Below are 22,266 nucleotides of genomic sequence, written 5' to 3' on the forward strand. Positions count from 1 at the left end.
CAAGAGTCATACAGCGTTAACAATCAATCAGAACAATTAGTAAAGCGCGGTACTCGCCCGGAAGGGTCTTAAGGTGCTGAGGGGGGTCCGTTACTGCTCGAAAAGCCAGGTCTTGAGTTGCTTCCTGAAGAAGATGGTCCTGGGTCAGCTGTAGGTGGATGGGGAGGGAGTTCCATGTCTTGGACGCCAGGTAGAAGGATCTTCTGGCGGTGGCTCTGCGGATGCGTGGTACGGTGGCGAGGCTGGTCGATTGCAGCTGGCGGGTGGGCGTGTAGAAAGTGAGGCAGTTGTTGAGGTATTTGGGGCCCGGGTCGTAGAGAGCTTTGTGTGCGTGGGTGAGGAGTCTGAACGTGATCCTCTTGCTGACGGGGAGCCAGTGCAGGTCTCTCAGGTGGGCGGAGATGTGGTTGTGGCGGGGAATGTCCAGGACTAGTCTTGCGGAGGCGTTCTGTATGCGTTGAAGTCTTTTCTGTAGTTTGGCAGTGGTTCCCGCATAGAGGGTATTCCCGTAGTCCATTCGGCTGGTGACGAGTGCCTGGTTGGCCGTCTTCCTGGTTTCGGTGGGGATCCTTCGGAAGATCTTACGGAGCATGCGCAGGGTGTTGAAGCAGGATGACGATACTGCGTTGACTTGTCTGGTCATTGCGAGGGCGGAGTCAGGGATGAAGCCCAGGTTTTGTGCATGGTCCGTTGGCTTGGGGGTGGTGCCCAGGGCAGGGGGCCACCAGTAGTCGTCCCAGGCAGAGGGGGATGATCCCAGGATGAGGACTTCAGTCTTGTCTGAGTTCAGCTTCAGGCGGCTGTTCTTCATCCATTCGGCGACATCCTTAATTCCCTCGTGTAGGCTGGCTCTGGCAATGGCCGGGTCGTTGGTGAGGGAGAGGATCAGGTGGGTGTCGTATGCATATGAGATAATGTTAAGGTTGTGTTGGTGTGCGATGGCTGCGAGGGGGCTCATGTAGACGTTGAAGAGGGTGGGGCTGAGCGAGGATCCTTGAGGTACGCCGCAGATGACTTCGGTGGCCGCGGATCGGAACGGGGGAGGCGGATTCTCTGGGTTCTTCTGGCGAGGAACGAGGTGATCCACTCCAGTGCTTTCCCTTGGATTCCGATGTTGCTGAGGCGCTGTATTAGAGTGCGGTGGCAGACTGTGTCAAATGCTGCAGAGAGGTCCAGGAGGATGAGAGCAGCTGTTTCCCTCTTGTCAAGCAGGGATCTGATGTCGTTGGTGGCTGCGATGAGGGCGGTCTCGGTGCTGTGGTTGGCTCGGAAACCGGACTGTGAGGGGTAGAGGGATCCGTTCATCTTGAGGAAGGCGGTGAGCTGTATGTTGACGGTCTTCTCGATGACTTTGGCAGGAAAAGGGAGGAGCGAGATGGGGCGGAAGTTCTTGAGGTCGGTGGGGTCCGCTATCGGCTTCTTCAAGAGGGCGCTGAGCTCTGCATGCTTCCAGCTCTCCGGGAAGGTGGCGGTGTTGAAGGAGATGTTGATGATGATCCGGAGTTGGGGTGCGATGATGGAGCTGGCCTTGTTGAAGACGTGGTGGGGGCAGGGGTCGGTAGGGGATCCGGAGTGGATGATGTTCATCGTGCAGGTGGTGTCTTCTGTTCTGACCGGGGTCCAGTTGCAGAGGGTGGTGGTGGGGGGGCGTTTCGGTGGTTGGGTGCATGGTTGGTGCGTCGAAGCTGTTGTGTGTCGGCGATCTTGCGGTGGAAGGAGGCGAGTGTCGCAGAGGTCTTGCGAGGGTGTGATGTTTCCGGCGCTGAGGTTGGAGAGCTCTTTGACGATGCTGAAGAGTTCCTTGCTGTTGTGGGTGTTGTTGTCCAGGCGTTCTTTGAATGATGTCCTTTTGGTGGTGCGGAGCAGCTGGTGGTGTGTGCGGGTGGAGTTCTTAAGGGCGGTCATGTTTTCTGTGGTCTTGTCGTGGCGCCAGGCTTTTTCGAGGGTGCGGCAGTTTTTCTTGGATGTTTTGAGTTTGTTGGTGAACCACGAGGCTTTTTTGCTGCCGTGTATGCTGGGAGGGTTCTTCAGTGGTGCGAGGTCGTCGGCGCAGTTGAGCCACTGTGTGAAGATGCAGGCTGCTTCGTTGGGGTCTGTCGTGTTGGTGGGAGGGTTCTGGCTGAGGGAGGTGGTGAGCTGGTCAGCGGTGATCTTGCTCCAGTTCCTGCGGGAAACCTGTTGCGGTTGGTGGTGGGTCGTGGTTCTCTTGAAGCAGAAGTGGACACAGTTGTGCTCAGTCCAGTGAAGTCCAGTGGAGTGGCTGAAGGCGATGTGCTTGCTGGAGGAGAAGACTGGGTCAAGCGTATGGCCGGCGTAGTGGGTGGGGGTGTTCACCAGTTGCTTGAGTCCGAGGTTGTCCAGCAGGGTAGTGGTGTTGCTCTTGTTGTTCTCCAGGTGGAAGTTGAGGTCCCCTTGGAGGATGTAGTCCGAGGAGGCGAGGGCGTGCGGGCTGGTCTGCGATGGCTTCGCTGAATTGCGTGCGTGGTCCCGGGGGTCTGTAGATGAGTGCCTCTGAGGGTGGTCTTGGGGTCGGTGTGTATCTGGAAGTGGAGGTGCTCGGCGGCAGTGAGGGTGTCGTCGGAGTTGGTCGTGATGCGGATGGTGCTCCTGTGGACGCTGGCGATGCCTCCTCCGGTCTAGTTGACGCGGTCCTTCCGGGTGATCTTGTATCCGTCCGGGATGGCTATGGCGATGTCGGGTGCTGAGGAGGCGTTCATCCATGTTTCCATGGGGAAGGTGACGTCTGGAGATGTTGAGTCAAGCAGGTTCCAGAGTTCGACGGCGTGTCTGTGGACCGAGCGGGTGTTGAGCAGGATGCACTTGAGGTGGTTGTTGCTGGTGCCTAGCCTTTCGGGTGTGGTGATGGTCCGGAGGCAGGTGAACTTGCAGGCTTGACAGGTGAAGGATCCTTGGGTGCGTTTCGGTGTGGCTCGGTTGCAGTCGGGGTTCTGGTCGGGTTTGAGTGCGATGGTGGCGGCGTCGTACGTCCATCATGCTGGCTGGCATCTTCGGGGGCATGGGGTCCTGGCGCTTGGCGCGGTCCAGGCGTGGATGGGCGCAGACTGCCTTGCCTTTGGCGCGCCAGCGGCGTGTCCGCTGCGCGGTCTCCATAAGTGGGAGGGGGAGGAGGGGTTAGCTGGGAGGCGGGAGGGTAGGCTGCCAATGGGCATGGGGGCGGGGCCGCAGGGGGGGTGGGTCAGTGGCGGGAAAATCAGTGGTGCGGGGTCAGGGGCTGCTGGCACACCGGGGGTGCAGGAGAAGGCTGGCAGGCTGAGGAGGCGCTGTAGCGGCGGGGAAGCGACCTACCCGAGGGTCAAGGGTTGCTTCCCCGCCGCGCACCAAGCAGCGATAAAGGTCAGGCCGCGAAGTGGGAGAGTTTGGGACGGACAAGCAACACTGGTACATTAATTTTAAAAAAATCCTCACTTTAAAGTGCGCCCCCCCCCAAAAAAAACATCTGACCTCGGTCTTTAAATGCAGAGCAAAGGTGATGAGAGAACAGATTTACAGGCGTGTTTACACAGCGCTTGTGTGAAATGCTTTTAAACAAATACACTTTCAGTTCCTAAAATAGGTCCTAAAATGAGAGCAGTGGATGGATAGTAGTAATTGGTCCATGCTCTCAGGGATGGCTAAACACAGGAAGAGGCATGATGCATGCATTCCATGGACAAATGTGGAGAAAGAATGAGGATGATGGTGCCAGCAAATGGGAAGCCTTGGAAGGACTGAAGCCAATATATTGAATATAAAGTGTGGAGAAGTGTGGCTCAATGATTAGAGCGGCAGACCCTGATGCAGAGGTCTAGCCCGGGACCAGGGTTCAATTCCCCGCCTCGGCGGGTCTTGGGCTCAAAATTCCACGGACCTGATCATTCTCGCCTCGGTGCCTATTCCAATCATGGAGTCCCACTCTGCTACTCTGGGCAATAGCTTGCTTAATCTCCACAACGGCCCCCACAACACTAAGGATGCCTGGCCTCCACCTTGGGGGTGCCCAGGAGTGGACACCTCACAGGGAAAGCCAGGATGGGTTCCACAGCGGTATTCGTACAAGAGCCTTGAGACCCTTGCGGTTGAGTAGTGCGCTATACAAGTATCAATTTACATTTACAATAAAACAATCTCTTTGAGACATCACATACACTGTCTAGCCGAGACCTAAATCTGATCCCAAGTAAATCATAATACACTACCACACTGTTTAGCCATAAAGTCCCGGTCTTAAGCATGCTGTTCTTGGCTTATTTTCACTTCAGATTCATGCCAAAGTACAGTGACCGATCACGATAAGAGTGCAAATCTGTTGTGATGCACTTCTGAGCACTACCTATATAGGCTGCATGCATTTCCAAACACTGCTCCTGTGGAGTAGTAATCTACCTGTCTGTTGCAAATGCCCTTTGGTGCATTGTTTGGGTGATATGAACGCTTAAATTAAATACTGCTACCATATAAATCTTTATTCTCCAGGTTAATGTCATAGAAGTTGGATCCAAGGAACCTACCCCACCAGGAGCTCTAGGTCCGGTGAGCTCAGCATTCTGTGGAGGTTCTCCTGTCGCTGGAAGAACACTTACTTGAGTGAAACACATTGCTGCACAAGGATTCTGAACCTGCTTTATGCACACAGCACACCAGTCTACAGCAATCTACAGCAATCCTCCCCTTCCTTAACAAGGCCAGACCAACTCAACATTCAGCCTGGAAGAAATCTGAACCATACAACAACCGGCTTGCTCAACTCTACTCCAAACCCGAAGTACCACTCTGATGAGCATCAAATTAACAGGAACAATGACCTCGAATCTCTGCAACCGGATATGGCTAGCTCGCCCAGCTTCTATGAGTGGAGGATCAGGAAGCAGGGTCACAATATTTCTCAGTGAGTCGCACTCACCCCATCTTGCCAAGAGATTTTCCCCTCCGCTGAGCAACAAGTTCCCACTGCTAGTCTTTCTGCTTTGCCTCTATCCAAGATATTTACTGTTTCTTTGAGAAAAAGATTGGAACCAATACTAAGCAGAAAGGTATCGCTTAGCACCTCAGTCCGCTCCAAGGATTGACATCAGAGTTGCGCATCAACTTCCTAGTGTGCTTTTGAAATGTTACAGCTGGCAAGGCACAACTCTGAAGACCAATTGTCTGGTTCCCCTCGTGACCCTGGATCTACCGCATATTGTGACAGTGCAGTCTAAGTGATGAGATGTACCTAGTCAGCAGATAAACCACTATTTCCAGCGGCATGGTAATCTGCTTTGGTGAAGCCTATACTTAAAAAGCATTCCTTAAGAATATAATTCATCATAAGTCGTGCAAATGCTGGTTCTAGAACAATTTGTTGTTGGCAAATAGTGATTCTATAGATACGTTCCATGCGGGCTTTAGTTCAGGCACAGCAGAAAGCACTGCTGACAGCCAACTTATGTAATTGGTCAGTTGGCAGATATGTGATGTGGGACTGTGATCTTCGCATATCTTGAAATTGTCATTGATCATGCCATTCTGCTTAGTATATTGGCAAACTGCAAAAATGATGGACGGAAGGCTAAATGATTCGAACACCCATCCCCCCCGTGTCAAGAGATCTGGGTCAAATCCATTGTTCTTTTGCCTACTACGCCACCCCAGTTTAATACCAGCCATGTTCAAATCAGTCTTGACCATGTGCCTCATGGGAACAGTCCAGACCGAACTGCCCAGTCAGGTCCTCCTTGGACCGGAAAAGCGCATCCTGGGACCGGTTTCAGGGTATGTCACCCTTCATCACCCAGGCTAGCTTGAATGCAGTGGCACAGTGAGCAACACTTTAATGGGACAGTATTCGTCTGTTTATAGATAATAAAGGAAAGATCCTAGATCATGCCGCCTTGCCTGAAAGGATTCCAAAATCAATGCCAAGCACAAGTTTAAGAAATAACAAAATATAACTTACTTGAACAGACTGCAGGCTGCTCGTATGGCAAAAAAAAAAAAAAGCCACGGGGTAGGTTCATCGTGACTCCAAGCGCTTCTTTCCAATAAATTTGGATGTTTGCCAAGGATAAAATTGCAGCATAATTTAACTTTAACATAATGTAGGACCAATCACATGTTAAACACTTAGCAATGGCAGACTGCTATGTATTTTCCATTAATTGCTGTAGCTGCCTTCAGGGAGTATCCATGTTTTTGTCGTCACCTTTACTTGCTTCCTCCAACACACCAAGGTGTCTTCTAATGTTGTAATTTAACAGCAATTGCAGAGGTGTCCCTGCCATGTCCGCAGTGCATTTTTGATGAAAATAGCAGTAACAGTTTAGGTGCTTTCCAAATGAGGCCACACCTCTGACAATAACACAAACGAGAAGAAATCCAAAATGGGATACAGAAGTGAAAAGGAAACTGTTCTGCTCATTGAGGACGTGCATGCAAACCGACTTTGGGCAGAGTCTGAAGTACACTGGAAAAGAGTTCACTTTCTACAGATACACAATTTCCAGATCTATGTTATTATGGAGTGATACGAATACTAATAGCTATACAGAATACGTTGTTATTGAATTGAAGCCCTGATATAGCGGTAACCCGCTTCGCGTCAACTTGTGCTTGTAAGATGCAATCGTTTTATCTTAAGGCACGAATAAAGAGAAGAACGGAATCGAATATTACTGCAATACTGGTTCCTTTGAGAATTGGAGTGCCAGCGAACAGGGACTGTCTCTGACCTGGAAAGGCTGCTTTCCCCATCTGCTTAGCATCCACAGCAGCTGTGAATTGTAGTGACACTCAGTATTATAGGTGTTTTCGAAACCTGTTTGAAGTACAGGCGTGTGCAGATGTTCTCACTTGCCACCCCAACTGTTTCTCTTTCTAACTATGGCAGATTCCCAACGCTCGCCTAGAAGACATCAGTTTTGGAAAATGCTAGGAGATAAACCTATTGACATACAAATAACGTGGGGTTAGAGTATCACTTGTGAAATGTGGAACAAGTACCGCATGAGAGGAAGTATGACCATTTGCGGGTTTTCCAAGAAAAATGAAGCAACGTGCTTGTGTCTGCTTTTTGACTAAAATGTTCTCTTTAGCAAGTTCTTGATATCTAGCACGTAGCAGATATCTTGCCACTTGACTTAGTGGAAGGAATGCTGTAGGACAGGAATGTTGCTAAGAGTTCTTGGTTGCTGCCTAGCGGTTGGTTGAGAGTCCGTATATTGTAATGGTGTTTGCAGTGGGTTGCTTGCCCTGAGGTGCACAGGGTTCAGACTGTTTTCTTACAAGAACTAGCAATCACCGTTAAGCCAAGAACGTTGAGAAGTTAATCTCTTCAGACTGGACATAGTTAAGGGCCTCTGTGATTCACCAGGATCAAATTTATTTTGTTCCTACTATACAGATCCTTCTTTGGCTTCAGGCAAACCTTGTAGGATCATTTTGTCCTTTAAAATGACAGCAGCTGCTTACAAAGAGCTGCAAGACAAATATGCTTCCTGAGTGAAGTGGGTTGTTTAAAAAAAAAAAACATTTAAATCTGTTTTTATTTTCATTCAAAACATCGGCAAGAATATCAGAATGCATAGAGTCACATGTTAGTTAGCTTGCATAATCATTTAAACAAATTCTCATTAAGTCATTAGTCTGGCTGACCGCAATTGAAACATTAGGCAGTCTACTCGGCTTAGTTCCCTTACACGTCCCCGAATTCGTCATCAGAACTGTCCTCATCAGAATCTGGTATCGGCTCACATATGTCCCCCCGTATGTATTCCATGCTGCCCATATTTTGGTGGGGCATTTCCAGTTTATGTAAACTGTTCTGTCAACATAGTACGGTCCATATCCCTATACCAGGTCGCCAGCGATGGCAGTTCCACAGCCCCCCATTTTTGCGCTATGTTATGTTTCGCTACCATGAGTCCCAGTGTGACCCACGTATGGCTTGTTTTTAACTTGTTTTCTTTTTTAAAAAATTGCATCATGTGAGAACAAATTCCAAAAACAGTTTTCCAAAACATCCAATCCAAACCTGATTCGCAAAATCTCTTCCTTGCAGGAATAGCTCCCACTACAAAAAGGTAGATCTGTGGCTAAATCCCCAATCCAGGATTTGCCCCAAATATTCTAGAACTATATTTAGAATAGTAAATGTTGTATGCAGTCCTAAGCAAAAGTTATTAAAGTGGCAAAACATCAAAATTTGATATCCTTCAGGTATTCAAAAGAAAAGTATACAATTTTTCCCATATTAATTCTTAGTCTATTTCACCAAGAGTAAATACTCTGTTGGACACGTGAAATTGCATGTTTCACAAAAACAAGCAATCTACGATTTCCCCAAAAGGGAATAGGAGTGGAAAAGAAGCCAGATAAAAAGCATTTTCAATGAATGGTGTAGCAAAAACTGAGGCCAAAGTGGTCAGGGACATATGGAACGCAAGCAAACCAAGAAAGTAGAGCTTGTTTCCAGACTTGAAATGTTGTTGAATGTGGATGGACATGACCCGCTTTAAGAGGAAGTGAGCACGCCTGTTTTCGGTGCAAAGAGGAGCGTGGGTGTTCGCCCACGCAAAAAAAGTAATATTGAAAAAACGTAACGTTGATTGTACAGATAGGTGTGCTTCCCCAGGTGATAAAATGCTTGCCATTTCCTTACCAAGGAAGCTGGTAGCTACCTTCACGGATCGTTGAAACCTAACCATTGTATTTAAAAAGGGGAAGTCAGGCGGCACTGGCCTTTTCGGTGCAGGCACTAATCTACGGGGAAAGGAAAGACCACAAAGGATTGGATCTATAACATATGGAATCTCCTGCCTGTTAAGAAACAGATCAAGGTCGTGTTAAATATGGGTAATGGAATTTGATACTGATTGGCATGCAGTGTTAAGCTTCCTGGTAGTAAGATTTAGAGCACTTTCCCAAATCTATCATGGTGTTATAGAAAGTACAGATGAAGACCACCTTATAACGGGTATGGTCCTTGGCAGTGCTCTAGCTTTCTGAGTTGAAACAATTTGTTATCTGAAACTAGACCGTAGCTAGATGAGAAGGGAAATGATGCACAGGAATGAGTTCTGTGGATATGTTTATTTCTATGAGTTTGCATGGATCTTTCGGTTTTTGCTATTTCGGGACATTGGCTTCTGCTCTATTCCCGCTTAATACATTTAATAAAACATTTACATTTGAGAAGGGTGTTCACCTAGGATGTGAAGAGGCAGGCATGGTGGGAGTGTTTGCAAATGTAATATTAGTGGTGGAAGGAAAAAAAATTAATTGGTGGATGTCTGGTTGTGAAGTGACAATCCCATTTTATGGTGCAATTTTGGGGCACACTTTGCTGCTAGCCTCTCCTGCCCCATCCTGGAAACACCACATCCGAAAGCTCTAGAAAAGGGTAATCTTTCTCAGACATTTCCTCTATGTGCATAGAGGGTTGACCATGCCATAAGGGTTTGGAAAAGAGGAAATTAAGAATGTGATCTGGTATGCTGGCGAATGACACTTCTACAGGCACAACCCACAGTTCCATCAGAAAGCCTTCATTATAAACGAATCAGGAAACTAGATTACTTCTGGCAGGAAACAATGATCTAACAAAGCCATTCTTTAATAGACTAAAAACTTAGTTTTCCTGCAGTCCAGTAGATAAGTAAAAAGCTTTGACAGTCCCACCAGCTGAAATCTTGTTGACGAGTATTAAAAGTGCACTCCTATGTCCACACTCGTACATGTAGAGATGAGATGAATGCCTTTGCAAGGGCAGGCCTTTTCCTGATTATAAACAATGCCTAAATGTGGAACTGAAGGCCTCTACCATCTCCTCTGTAGACTTCAGATGTAGCTGGTTATGAATTGGACAAATGCGGTTCTAATTGACATCTGAAAATGACGACAAGATAGTTGCCTATCTGCTGGCTGTCTTACTCCTGAGGGTAATGAGGCAAGTAGCATCTTGTCGGCTGAGGGTGATCTGAATGAGGCTCTCCTACCTTCAGAACAGATTGTGAAATAACCAAGTAAAATTGACCGGATTACAAGGATATTCAAGAGTAAATGGACTTGGTAATCCACGAAACAACATCTTTGACCAGACTGTAAAATTGCTTTTTAACCTCCCACCGGCACGTTTATTTTATCTCTTACTTTTTCCTTTTCATAGGCACTTTTAATGATACTGTTAGAATCCTGTTTGCACACAATGGCCATCAAGCTGGCACAATGCCAGTAGAAACTTGAGAAGTTGGAGGTGGCACGATAAGGGAGTGAGACCTGTTGCCTGTGAAACTACTGGAAGTGAAGTTATCTGTGATGAAGAGTTTGGATGTAGAGCTGAGTAAAGCCAATTAATCAATGATTATCGGCACTTGATATAGCCCCTACATTGGGTTATGCCGATAGGGAAGGTACTCAACTGGTAAACCATTGGCAAGTCAACCTGTAAAGGAATATAGATAGGTTATTGTTTCAGACCTCCTTCATAGTGAGGGAGTTAAAGCCGGCACTGTGAGCAGTTGTCAAGGAGTGAGGAGACTATATGATTAAGCGCCACCTTAGGTGGGTGAGGGAAATCGTTCTTAGAGAGAAATATCCCAATACAGTTAGGTTACTATTGTTTCTCCTTTCTTTTTCTCGTTAAAGACCAATGTGTTTCTTTGTGTGTTAGTGGTATAAGTTAGGAGCTAACAACTGCTGGTCTATAAATCTCCCTTGTGTTTGGAGTAATATACACCTAACCATAGGATGTGAACATAAAAAAAGTGTAAACCTAAAAAGTTAAAATAAAGTCTGCCATCTCACACCCAGCTGGAAAAAAAGATTGTTGCCAGAAAGCTAGGCATATTAAGAGCGAAACTAATGAAGAAAGCTGTGTCAAGTGATTACTCAGTCACATACACAGCCACAATGTGATGAAATGCATGAACATTTCATTTTTGATACAATAGGGTGCAAAAAACCTGAAATGGTACCAGTCCCAGTGCAATAGGATTATTCAAGGCAATGTTACACAACACCAGACAGGCTCTCTGGTTAGAGGACAATATTATGGATTTCAGAAAATTCAAGGTTGACGCTATGTGTATTATAAAAGAGACTATGAAATTTAAGTCATTTTTTCTAGATCCTATTTAAAAAAGCATAACAAAACTTAATTGAGGTTCATACTCGTTATGGCAAGGAAAGGAAACTGAGCCACAAATGGGACCCCTCTTGTGACCGTCTGTGTGTCCTATTAGTGCATGTGATAGTGCTACATACTAAGGAAAATAAAATGGTGGAATGCTTGAATTCATCTCTGCCAGTAGTAAATGCAGTACCTCCTTTCCAGTCTGGTATGTTTTATTGTTGTCTACCAGGCCACTTTAGTAGAAATCAACCATGTGCGTATCTGCCCAGATCCAGCTCCAGTAGAAACAGTCCAGCCCGAACTGCCAGGTCCCCTTCAGATGGGAACACAAGCAAGCCCAGCCCAGTTTTTGCCTATTTAGGCATCATCAGTGAGGTCTAACTTGATTACTGTGGAATTGTGAGCACAAGATCTACTGCCCGCATCGCTCCCTGTGGGCCAAGTTTGATCTTTATAAATGCAAATAAAGACTTAACATCCAGTCGGTCACGTACAGAAAACACTTATTGTGATTAATTGTGGATTCTCCAGTTTGTTTGTTAAAATGCCAAGTCATGGACTCTGTGAGAATCCACTTGTCACTTCACGAAGCACCATCAAGTCTTTTCTAGAGCACAGAGCTGTTAAAGATTGTGTTGCGATGCATGCTGTATGCAGACGATGAGCAGGGTACGAACTCTTAGTCGTTCACATTCCTAGCCATTGACCAATTATTATTATTATGTTTCTTATATAGCGCCAGAATCGACCCCCGAAGGGGTATCTCTGCGCTTGCCTTGGGAACCCGTCCTGGCTTTTACCTGTGAGATAGCCCCTACAGGGCATCCCCAAGGTGAAAGCCAGGCATCCCACCGCGGGGGGCCGTTGTGGAGATTAAGCAAGCTTAATGCCCAGAGTTGCAGAGTGTGAACCCATGATTAGGTCAGGCACCGAAGCGAGAATTATCGAGTCCAAGAACATTTGAGCTCAAGACCCTGCCGCGTCGGGAATTGAACCCTGGTCCCGGGTCTGACCTCTGCTTCAGGGTCTGCCTGCTCTAAACTGTACTGCTGTAGGTGGCTCATCATGTTTTTCTAAGTTCCATGTATATGAAAAGATGGTTTCCATACCTGTGTTTGAGATATTAGTTAGAACAAGGGTAGACATTACCCTTCACAAAGGCACATGCTTGATATTTTTTGCCTCCCGCAATGATCCAATCTCGGGGAGAAGGACATTCTTGTTTCTAATGTCCAGTCGCAGATCCTTTTGTTTTATTTGTTGACTATCTAATTTTATTTCTCACAGCCTACAAACGGGGAGAGGTAAACACCAAATTCACTCTGCAAACGTCAACATGCTCATCTGAACAGAACAAAGCAGAAACCTTTTTTGTCTGTTGTGGGATCATCCAAGGATGGAGGCATAACCTAGTTTGTGTTCTGTCCAATAGCTTCATTGGCTATTGGTAATATTTGTTATTACTTAGTCCTAAATCATGAGAGGGAGACCCACACTTTAGCATGTGAGTGAGTGTCTTGTGGACAATAGGATTAATAGCAGGGGCATCTTAAGGATTTCGGGGGCCATTGGCCGAAAGTAATTTGGGGAAACAATTTCAGCTCTTTCATGCCTCTTTGGCAAGGTCACTGACCGTGCACAGATACACTGGTCCAAATCTTAAGTATGTTTACATCAAATATGTGAGGATAGTGATGTGTGTTTTCAATGTAATTATACCACCGCAGCTTCCTAATATTATTGCAACTAATCTTTGTGACCCCGCCCAGTTTTCGTGTGTGAGGTCCTGTTTTGATCTAAAATAAACTTTGTTTATGGATGTTATGTGTTGAAAAGCAAACATTTATCTGCTAAATTTCTCTATAGACTCCCACCCATGGCCCACATTAAAAATAAACTAAATGAAAACGGTATTTAAAACGATCTTTTTAAGAATTACTCAAGGTCATCTGGGAAGAGTCTGCAGAACAGAGCCGGCTCTATTAAGGAGCCCCGGGCCCACTTTGTCCATGTCTTAAAGCGTCTCTGAATATTAGTAATGGGCCCCTGAAATAAACACACAATGAGGCCTTAAAGCTTTCTCAAGGCAGTAAAGTAAGATGGCGACCATCGGCTCAGGCGTTAAAGCATGATTTCGTGAGCATCTGAAAACTCCATAATTGTGCATATTTGCATAACTTCTCAAGAGCCATGACCTAGCAGTGAGACGATTTCCGTTATACCGACTAGGACAGTAGAACAACTCGCAACATGACTGCACTTGGGCCTGAAGCATCTCTCTCTGTGTCCGTCTTTCTATTATGTCTAGGAATTAATGTATTTTCGGTGCCATTTTAAATTCTAAGTGGAGCACCTTTAACTGTGTGTGTCCTCTTCACTTAAACTTTTTTTTTTAAAACACCCGTGACAATATTTGTTTGTTTACCACAGCATGATTTTCTGCGCTCTTCGGGGCGTGAGAATATAAATGCGTATTTTAGGCCTCTGTTACACACAGCTCTCCCTCTATACAAACCAGGAAGTGGCGGAGAGTAGAGCAGACCTTTCAGCGAGAGGCCTATGCAAATCTCTGTTTGCATGTTCAACAGACAGTGGGTACCGCGGGGGCTGAAGTGCTTTGACTGCAGACGGGGCCTGCAGTGGGTGTGAGAAACCAGACCACGCACCGGGGGCTCCACCTGCCCTCTCTCTATTCGCATGCAAATATGGTTCTGTTGGCGAAACCGCTGCTAAACTAGCATCCGATGTGTCCTCTCGGCGACACCCACCAGGATGCTTTGGTGGCGCCAGGTGTCTTGAGTGGGGATCTCCTGACCTTGTGTGACCCTCCGCAGAAGGAGTGCGCGCGGCATGATAGAGGTTTCGGGGGCTGAACTGCACAAACTGATAAACCCCGAACAGAAGAGGAAGGTCGAACGTTTGCCGGTCAACACCCTTGTTTACAGAGATTAGTTTGTTACGAAAAATGTGCAGCCAGCTTCTTTTATTAGAACCCCAAGGTCGGCGTTGCAGAATGCTGGGGTTGTCGAATACTTGGGTGCTTAGGCCATATGTGTGAAAGGGTTTTACCCTTTCCGTGTCAGTGGGAAAGTGTGTTTGTATACATGGCCCATAGTTCTTTTTTCACTTCGTGCCTCTTCCTCCAACCCCACACTTTATGTATCTTTCTCTTCAACTTGCAGGTACTTTTCCATTCTTGCTTTCCCATTTGCCAGGGTCTTCCTATCTTTTAATCCTTGCTTTTTCCACTTCGATATCTTTTTGTTCTTCTGTTTCTCTCTCCTTTTTTCTCCTTTTTCTCGATTGCTCTGGATCAAAATGTGTAGAAGCGAAATAAGTCCTGGTCCCCATAGAGTAGCATGTGTGCTCTTCACGTGCAGTCCCTGGCACAAATCAAGCCCTGATTTACTGCTGTAACTGGAACGCTGAGGTCCTGTGGAGAAATCCCACATGCCTTTCTAACATTGCATTGGCGTGAGCTTCAGAGTAGGATCATAATGGCCTTAGCCGAGGTCAAGTGGACTTATGCGAACCCACTCGAGGTATCTCACACACTACACAGTCTTGATCCTCCGGTTGCTGATTGCACCCCCCCTGTGCCACCTGTCCTCGTTCTTCAAAGACCAGGCCAGCTGGCACTTGGAAGTCCTATGTTGGTGAGCCGTGTTGACCTTCTGTACAGAACCAAGCGGGAGAAGCTTTCTCAAGAATGACATTGTTCCCTCGTGACCACATCCGTAGTTAGCTGAAGCCTCTCGCTTTATGCTGGAATGAGACCTTTTATGGTTGTTTGATAAGGTGCTGAACAAAGGTTTCCAAGAGATTTCCAATTGTTTTAAGTGAGGCAAAATAATTTGTGGTGGGATTGTTGGGTTATACCAGAAGGAAACATTTATTAGACCGCCTGACCTAAGGGACAAAAGTAATTTACCTCTGCAGCGGATGTTGTGCCCTAACAGAGTTGGGTGAATGCAGCGATTCTTTTTTTAGAATAACCCAAGCGAGAACTATCTGTTCTGTACAGACAGCCATAGCTGCAATGAACAAAGAAGCACTATGATTTAACATTCATAGTTCATGCATAGTCAGGGTCACTACCAACAATTCATTTTGCAAGGGACAAAGAAAATAGATACTTCATTACAACTAACCGTATCTCAGAGGAATGGTTAATCGCCACACCCCTGCCTCTGAAATAATTCAAAGGTAATGAGATTTGTGCCTGTTCTCATTAAGGTGCTTGTTGTATTACAACTTTCCATTGAAAAGCATTGAAATGAAGAAAATTATCATTAGGTCTAGTTGATATAACTGATGTCTGCATAACGTTACTCCTCCAATGTTATATGTTTGTCACACCTCATGCTGTTGGTTTCGTGGTGACCTGTATTATTCCGTCACCTATTGGGGAAGGGCACTGCAATGCACCAGGGACTATTTCACATCTAAAAAGTAACTTCGATGCATCACACATTTAAATATTTCGATTTTAGATGCATTTTCTATTTTAAAAAAACCAATTGTTTTTTTGTAGTATTTTTCACTACGGCATATTTGTAAAGTTTGTATTTAGAGTTCAATGTACAATGCTAATCAACTGGCTTTGCCAATGCTTGTTTTTAATTGCAAATCAGTTTAAAATGCTGGACAGACCCAGCGACTATTCATATAAAAAATAAATAAAAACATTGTCCTTCTTTCTTGTTAGGCTGTTGTTTCCTGACCAATGCCTGACAGACTGCAACATTTCACCACCATCCCAAACCTAATTCCGCTTACAGTGGACCCTCATAAAGAGAAGACTCGACCAGAAGTGGGGGCTGTTGACCAGGGATGGCCTTTCGGCAGAGTTAAAGCTCTTTTTAAACAAAATTTATTGTAAGGGCCAAGAGCACTATTGGATTTTGTCCCCGCAAAGCCTGTGATTTGCAAAATCACAATCCAAATTTGCAACATGTCAACGCCACGTTGTGTTTTGCAAACGTCATTTCAACACGCAAGCTTCAGTATGTGGCCCAGTATCATTTTTACAAGAAGCGGTACAAAACGGACGTTTCCTCTTCATAACCTTTTGCAACATAATAAAGGTTTTCAAGTGCAACTTAAGTGACAAACCTTTGATTAGGGAACAAAACATAAATTGGGGTGCATCGACTGGCAAAATGAAACCTGTTCTTGAGGGGCAGCTTCCACTTTTTAAAAGTGGGCTCTGGTCATTGGAAGAGCACACTGTAGTCCCAGGAGCCTCTATGTGCCCAAAGTCCTTCACATTGCAGCCTTATTTTGTATAATGGTAGCCCCAGTCCCTTTAGTGGGAGGGGCTGCTTTAAAAATAAGCAGCCATTTTGCTATACTGGATGCATGAGTGGAAGTTTGTTGCCCCTCGCTGGTCCCTATCCTTGCATTTCTCGCCCTTTTGGTAGGATTTTATGATAGGGTTTGCCTCCACCATACGAAAGGGGCAGGAGACCAGTTTGGATTTCAATTGATCAGGACATTCATCACTGCCCGAAAGGAGGGCTAGGTAGCTAAGCACATTCTGTGAAAAAATACGACATAGTTTCGTCCAACTCTTTTTGTACATGTGCCTTAAATTTCACACATGCAAAAACGTGGCAGAAGCTTTTCCAGAACTCATTATCCCATGATACATCGAATTATAGTTGTATTCAATGCACCTTTTCTGCTTGTGCTTTTCATAGCACTTGGTGCCAGCCTGAAGTGAAGTAATGCTTTATGTAGGAGGTTATATTATTGTCCAACTCAGCAGTATTACATTTATCAACCCTCAAAAGATACAAGTTTGAGTTGGGTACAGAGCTATTCGAGCCTCAGACCTTAAAGTTGTCCACAAATTCCGACTACGAACATAAGCCTTTGAACAAAGTAAAGGATTTTCCTGCCCACTGCAGAGACTGATATTCATCCTGCAAATCAAAGCTTTCAGTGCTGGTAAGATGGCCCAGATTGTTAATGTGACTGCTGCAGAGCACAGTTGCACTCCTCGGCAACAAGTTTTAATTTTAACACAACTCAGTAGATTCCAAGAACTAGGTGTAATCTGCCGTGTTACAAGGTTAAATCCTATTAAGACAACTCGGAGAGGTATGCTCCAACTGTAAATACTTTGTTGGACACAGGTTTGGGTGTGTGTAAAGCTAACCCAGACTGTCATTCGTCTGAGGGGGATAAAATATGTCTGTTCAATGGCTGCGGGAAAGAACGCTAACACCGGAGCTCTGGGGCACGGGGATCACTGATGCTGTGCAAATCCCTCCTGCCCACCCCCGCCACCCCTCCAGGTGAACGAGGACTTACTGGATTCCTCGGGTATCGGGCAAGCCTGAATCTCGCTTGAGCGATCCTCGTAACGCGACAATACTAGGATCGGTGTCCCGACACCTCCAGGACTGCAATAGGGTACCTTGTAGGTGCACGGTGCTTGTAGACCTCGCTCAATTCTAGGACACACTGGGCTGGAATGCGCGCAACGCATGGACACAAGGCCTTTGTCCTGTGCTCAATTCTCAATGCTTCCTGAAGTTCGTCTGAAGAGTTCTGCAGGCTGTGATTAAACGCCGCCATTGCCTGACTCCAAGATGGCCGAAAAATCGAATATGGCAAAAAAAACACTCTAGTGTCCTCAGCAAGCCTTAATAACAACCTGCACCCGATATACCGCCCATCCTGACCCTCCGGTTCTTATCCATGGAGCAATGAGTGTCCTAAAAAATACGACGTCAAACCCATGATCCTCGGATGCATTGCCTGATTCCAAGATGGCCGATAAATAATCTGAAATGGCGAAAAAACCACTCAAGTGATCAAACAACATAAAAATAAAAATCTCCCCCACCCATACCCAAGGCAAAATGGCAGCCCCCACTGTGTCCCAGCTCACCTACAGGGCAGGGTCCAAGGATGCCTGACCCCATCATGGCCAAAAATGATGACTTCTCCCCCCCCCCCCCCTGCTGAACTTTGACTTACTCTTCCCGTCCAGGACTGCGCCTACCCTTATGTGAACATCTGCAATTCTTTCTTCCCTCCCTCTCTACTCCTCTCCACATGCCTGCTACTGACCTCTGCCCTCACCTTGTCCTGGTCCCCACCCTGTTTACCTGTGAATTTTCCCTTGTCATTTGAGATCTAGCTATTTTGCCTGATGCCCGATAAAGCTACCTGGTTTAGCTATAGGGGAGAAAGGTTGGGGATTCCCTCCTTGGACGTCACCTACCCAGTCGGTCATTAGCCAGACTTCCTTTCATCTCTCCTGTCATCTCATCCCGCATTCCTCCCTCTATTTATGTCTCTCCTTCTCTCCTCTCTCAATGTTTTGAGACTGAACTATTTTGTCGGATGCCCGATGGAGCTACCTGGTTTAGCTATAGGGGAGATGGGCCGTGGACTTCCTCCTTGGTCGTCGCCTACCCAGTCGGCCTTTAGACAGACTTCTTTCGTCTCCCCTTGTTGTCTCTTCCCCTATCCTCCCTTTTCTCACCCTCCTCTCTACGCTCCATTATTTTGCCCCCCCATGTTCTTTTAATGTTTCCTATTGAGACCTAGCTATTTGGCCAAAGCCCAGTGGAGCTACCTGATAGCTATAGAGGAGATGGGTTTTGGGACTTCCCCCTTGACCATCACCTACCCAGCCGGACTTTGGGCAGACCTTCCTTTGTCTTTCTGCTGTTATCTCCCTCCCACCCCTTACCTTTACCCCCTTCCCCTCTTCACTCCACTTATCTCGTTCTCTATGCTCTTGTAATTATTTTTCTAGCAACTGTTGTAAATTGAAACTGATGTAATCTTGTAATTTTGTTGAACCTCATGTAAAGCGGTCTGATACCTCCGGGTCTAGCCAGCGCTATATAAAACTCTTTAAATAAATAAATAAAATAAAAGAAATTGACAAGAATGTCTAGTGATCTCCAAAGAGGGTAGACCAAGAGAATATTTAAATAATGTAGAGAACGCTAACCACCCTTTGTACAATCATGGTTCAACCACAGGTTTAATGTCCAACATGAATTTGTTCTAAAGGAAAGAGGCACCCACTCCCTGGACGCGGGAATTTAGTGAATGTGGAAAGTTGTATCGGTATGGGCCACTAACTGTAGTGAGTGGTGAGATGTTACTAATACTTCGGGTAATTCCTCAGCCCTAACAGTCTGCTTTGTGTTCTGTAGAAAAATCTGTGTCCTCAAAGGTCTTCTACTTACTCCATACATTTTATTTGGTTTCTGGTTGCCCATGTATTGTGTAGTAGCTTCCATATGCCCTAACATAGTTCTTCACCGCTCAACTGTGCCCTCAAGCACTCTGTGATGGCCTCAGAGAGTGTCCCTTCCCACATGCAGGCTTGTAGGACCTCATCGTATCAGCCTTCATCTAGAGGTATGGTAAAGTAGCCTAACACTTACCCATGGTGCATTCAAGCAGTTTGGTTAACGTCTGCTTAGATGTATGGCTCTGCTGCACCCATACTCTTATTCTCCACCAACTCTTCCTGCGCCATCCCTTATCCTTGGCCGTAGGTCCCTGCGCTCAGTTTCTTCACGCGGTTCGAAATAAATTCAATAATTTGTTAGTCCTTTCCCAGCACTCTTTCATGTCATGCATGCACCTGCGGGTTCTTCTGAAGCAATTGTCTTTTTGGTCTGATTTGAAGTCTCTAGTACATTACTCGGCTTAGACGAGATGCTTGATAGCAGGAAACCTGAAACTGCCTGCCTCCCACCCCTGGATGATCTCCATCCTTGATCGTTTTTTAGGGATCTTAAACTTTTGTTATATATTTGCTAGCAAAAAATGGCAGCAATAACCTCATCTCAAAGTGAAAATAATTCTAGTAAGGTATGGCCTTCATCTGTTGTCTAATGGTGTCTGCCTTGGATTCTCTCGACTGCTCTGAAGCCTTTTACACTGTTGACTGTCAGTTCGCCTGGACAGATTGGATATGATGTAAGGCGTCTTTGGATCTGGTCGCGATTAGGTATCATTCTTCCTAGAAGGCACAAAACAATTTTTGACATCTTTTCTGAACACTGTTATATATGGAGTACCACTTTACTACTCTCTGGTGTGTATCATGTTCGTCCTGCTGCGTGCCACTGGTCTACACTAAGATTCATCCAGTTACCAGCATTGTAGTATTGTTTACCAAAAAACCACCATGGTGATGCATACTTTTTGTATTCTCTATAGGTAAACTTTCAGTAAAACACCTTGAGCAGTATAGATAGGCACATATTTTTTAGGTAGCATTTAGAGTTTGATGGATCCCTGATGTCCACCAAAATTTGGCAGATGTTCTGTCCACCTTATTTAGAGTATATACTCATACAAACAGTTAAAATGGGCATGACGGGAATACAGTCAAGTCTAAAAAAAACAACAACTTTGTAGGCCTCAATTTGGCGTGCCTCTTCTTCAGACACTCAGTAAACCTTAGTTTGTGTAGGAGCATAAATCTGGAAATGTCGGAAAAATCTGGCATGTGAATTCATCTTTAAAAAAAGTCTTTATTGAGTTTTTGCAACAAAGTATAGCAGTGCACACACATTTGCTGAATGCTACATCTGTCTGCATGTAGAATAGCTCACGGGCGCAATGTCCATATTTCCATTTTATGCCCCATGGGGGTTAAACAGTAAAACGCGTATCCCCCTAGTTCTCAATCTCTGATTTCTAAAACATAGACACTACCTACAGTGTGTTCCTCTTAGCTCAAGAGGAAATGCGCTGTGTAGGGCCTAACATTAGTTTAGCCACTTCTCTGCACGATATCGATGCTCAGTTCTCCCCTGCCGCTGCTCTGCTGTTTAGAATGTCAACTTTGGTTCAGATATCAAGGGGCACCACAACCATTCATGTGGTTTTTCTGTCTGAGTCTTCCCTCAAGTATGTCAATATTGGGTCCCAAATGTCCCCTGGTCTTGAAGTTGGGGGGGGGGGGAGCTTGGCATATGTGCTTAATTGATCTTTACAATATGTAAAATCCTCCAGCCACTCCTTGAATTTGGGAGCTCGCCCTCGGCTCCACCTACATGCCACCCTCCGCTTCGCCAGTAGCAACACCAATTATATGAATTTCCTATAGGGAGCTAACAGTTCTTGATGCATCCCAGTAATACCATGACCGGGGTGAGGTGAAGGTGGGTGCCCACCATGCGTGGCAGGGCGGTTGCTACCCTGTCCAGTACCTTTGTATCGCCCCACAGTCCCAAGTGAGATGCAGGAATCCTATACCCTCCTCTCTGCATCTATCACAGCGATCATTAGGTCACAATGTATATCTATAAAATCACCCTGGCGTATAGTAAACTCGATGTATGAATTTGAAGTGTATGATGCACAGACGACTGCTGGCCGTTATCATGCCTGTCTGCTTACAGCAATCGAGCCACTGCCTATCAGTGAGTGGTGCATCCACCTCCGAATCCCAACTGGTCCGTGAGCTGGTCTGCACCTCGGGGCGCTCTGTCTGGGCAGCGAAATAGAGCAGGGGAAAATGCATGCGCTGGTCCCGCAGCCTGTAATAAGTTATGTAGTCCATATAGTGTACTGTAAGGGGTTTCTGTGGGAAAGTGGGAGTGGTAGCCCTGACGTTGTGCCTGAGCCTAATGTATTCAAATATCTCAAGTGGCGTGGTCCGCCTTTCCGCTCAGCATTGCCTGTTGGTCTTTGAAGATTCCATTGCAAAAGACATCTCTCCAGGTGGATATACCTCGCTTTCGTAACATGCTGCAATAGGATCCCTCATGAGTGACAGGGGTCGGATAGTGGTAAGGAAAGGGAGCTAATGGGGAGTACAGTAGGGTTTATTCAGTTACCTGGCTAGCTTCTGCTACGCGAGGGTAGTGCACTCCACAGTGGAACAAGCAGGATCTTCGCCATGGACCTGTACCCCTAGAAAAGATGTAGTGGGAAGAGGATTAATGCAGCCTTGTTTAATTGCTAAGTGAGGCATGAAAGGCAGGGTTTTGAACCAATAAGCCACAAAGTGGGCTTGAGCACATAAATAGTATAACTCCATATCTGGAGCTTCGAAGCCGCCTCTTGAGAAAGGCTGGGCAAGTGTAGTCCAGCACGCACTGGGTTGTTTGCCTCCCCAGGACAGCCGGATAAGCTGTGTCTGGAGTGCATGGAAAAAAGAACTT

The sequence above is a fragment of the Lissotriton vulgaris genome, chromosome 12 (genome assembly GCF_964263255.1).
Source record: "Lissotriton vulgaris chromosome 12, aLisVul1.2, whole genome shotgun sequence".
Classification (NCBI taxonomy): Eukaryota; Metazoa; Chordata; class Amphibia; order Caudata; family Salamandridae; genus Lissotriton; species Lissotriton vulgaris.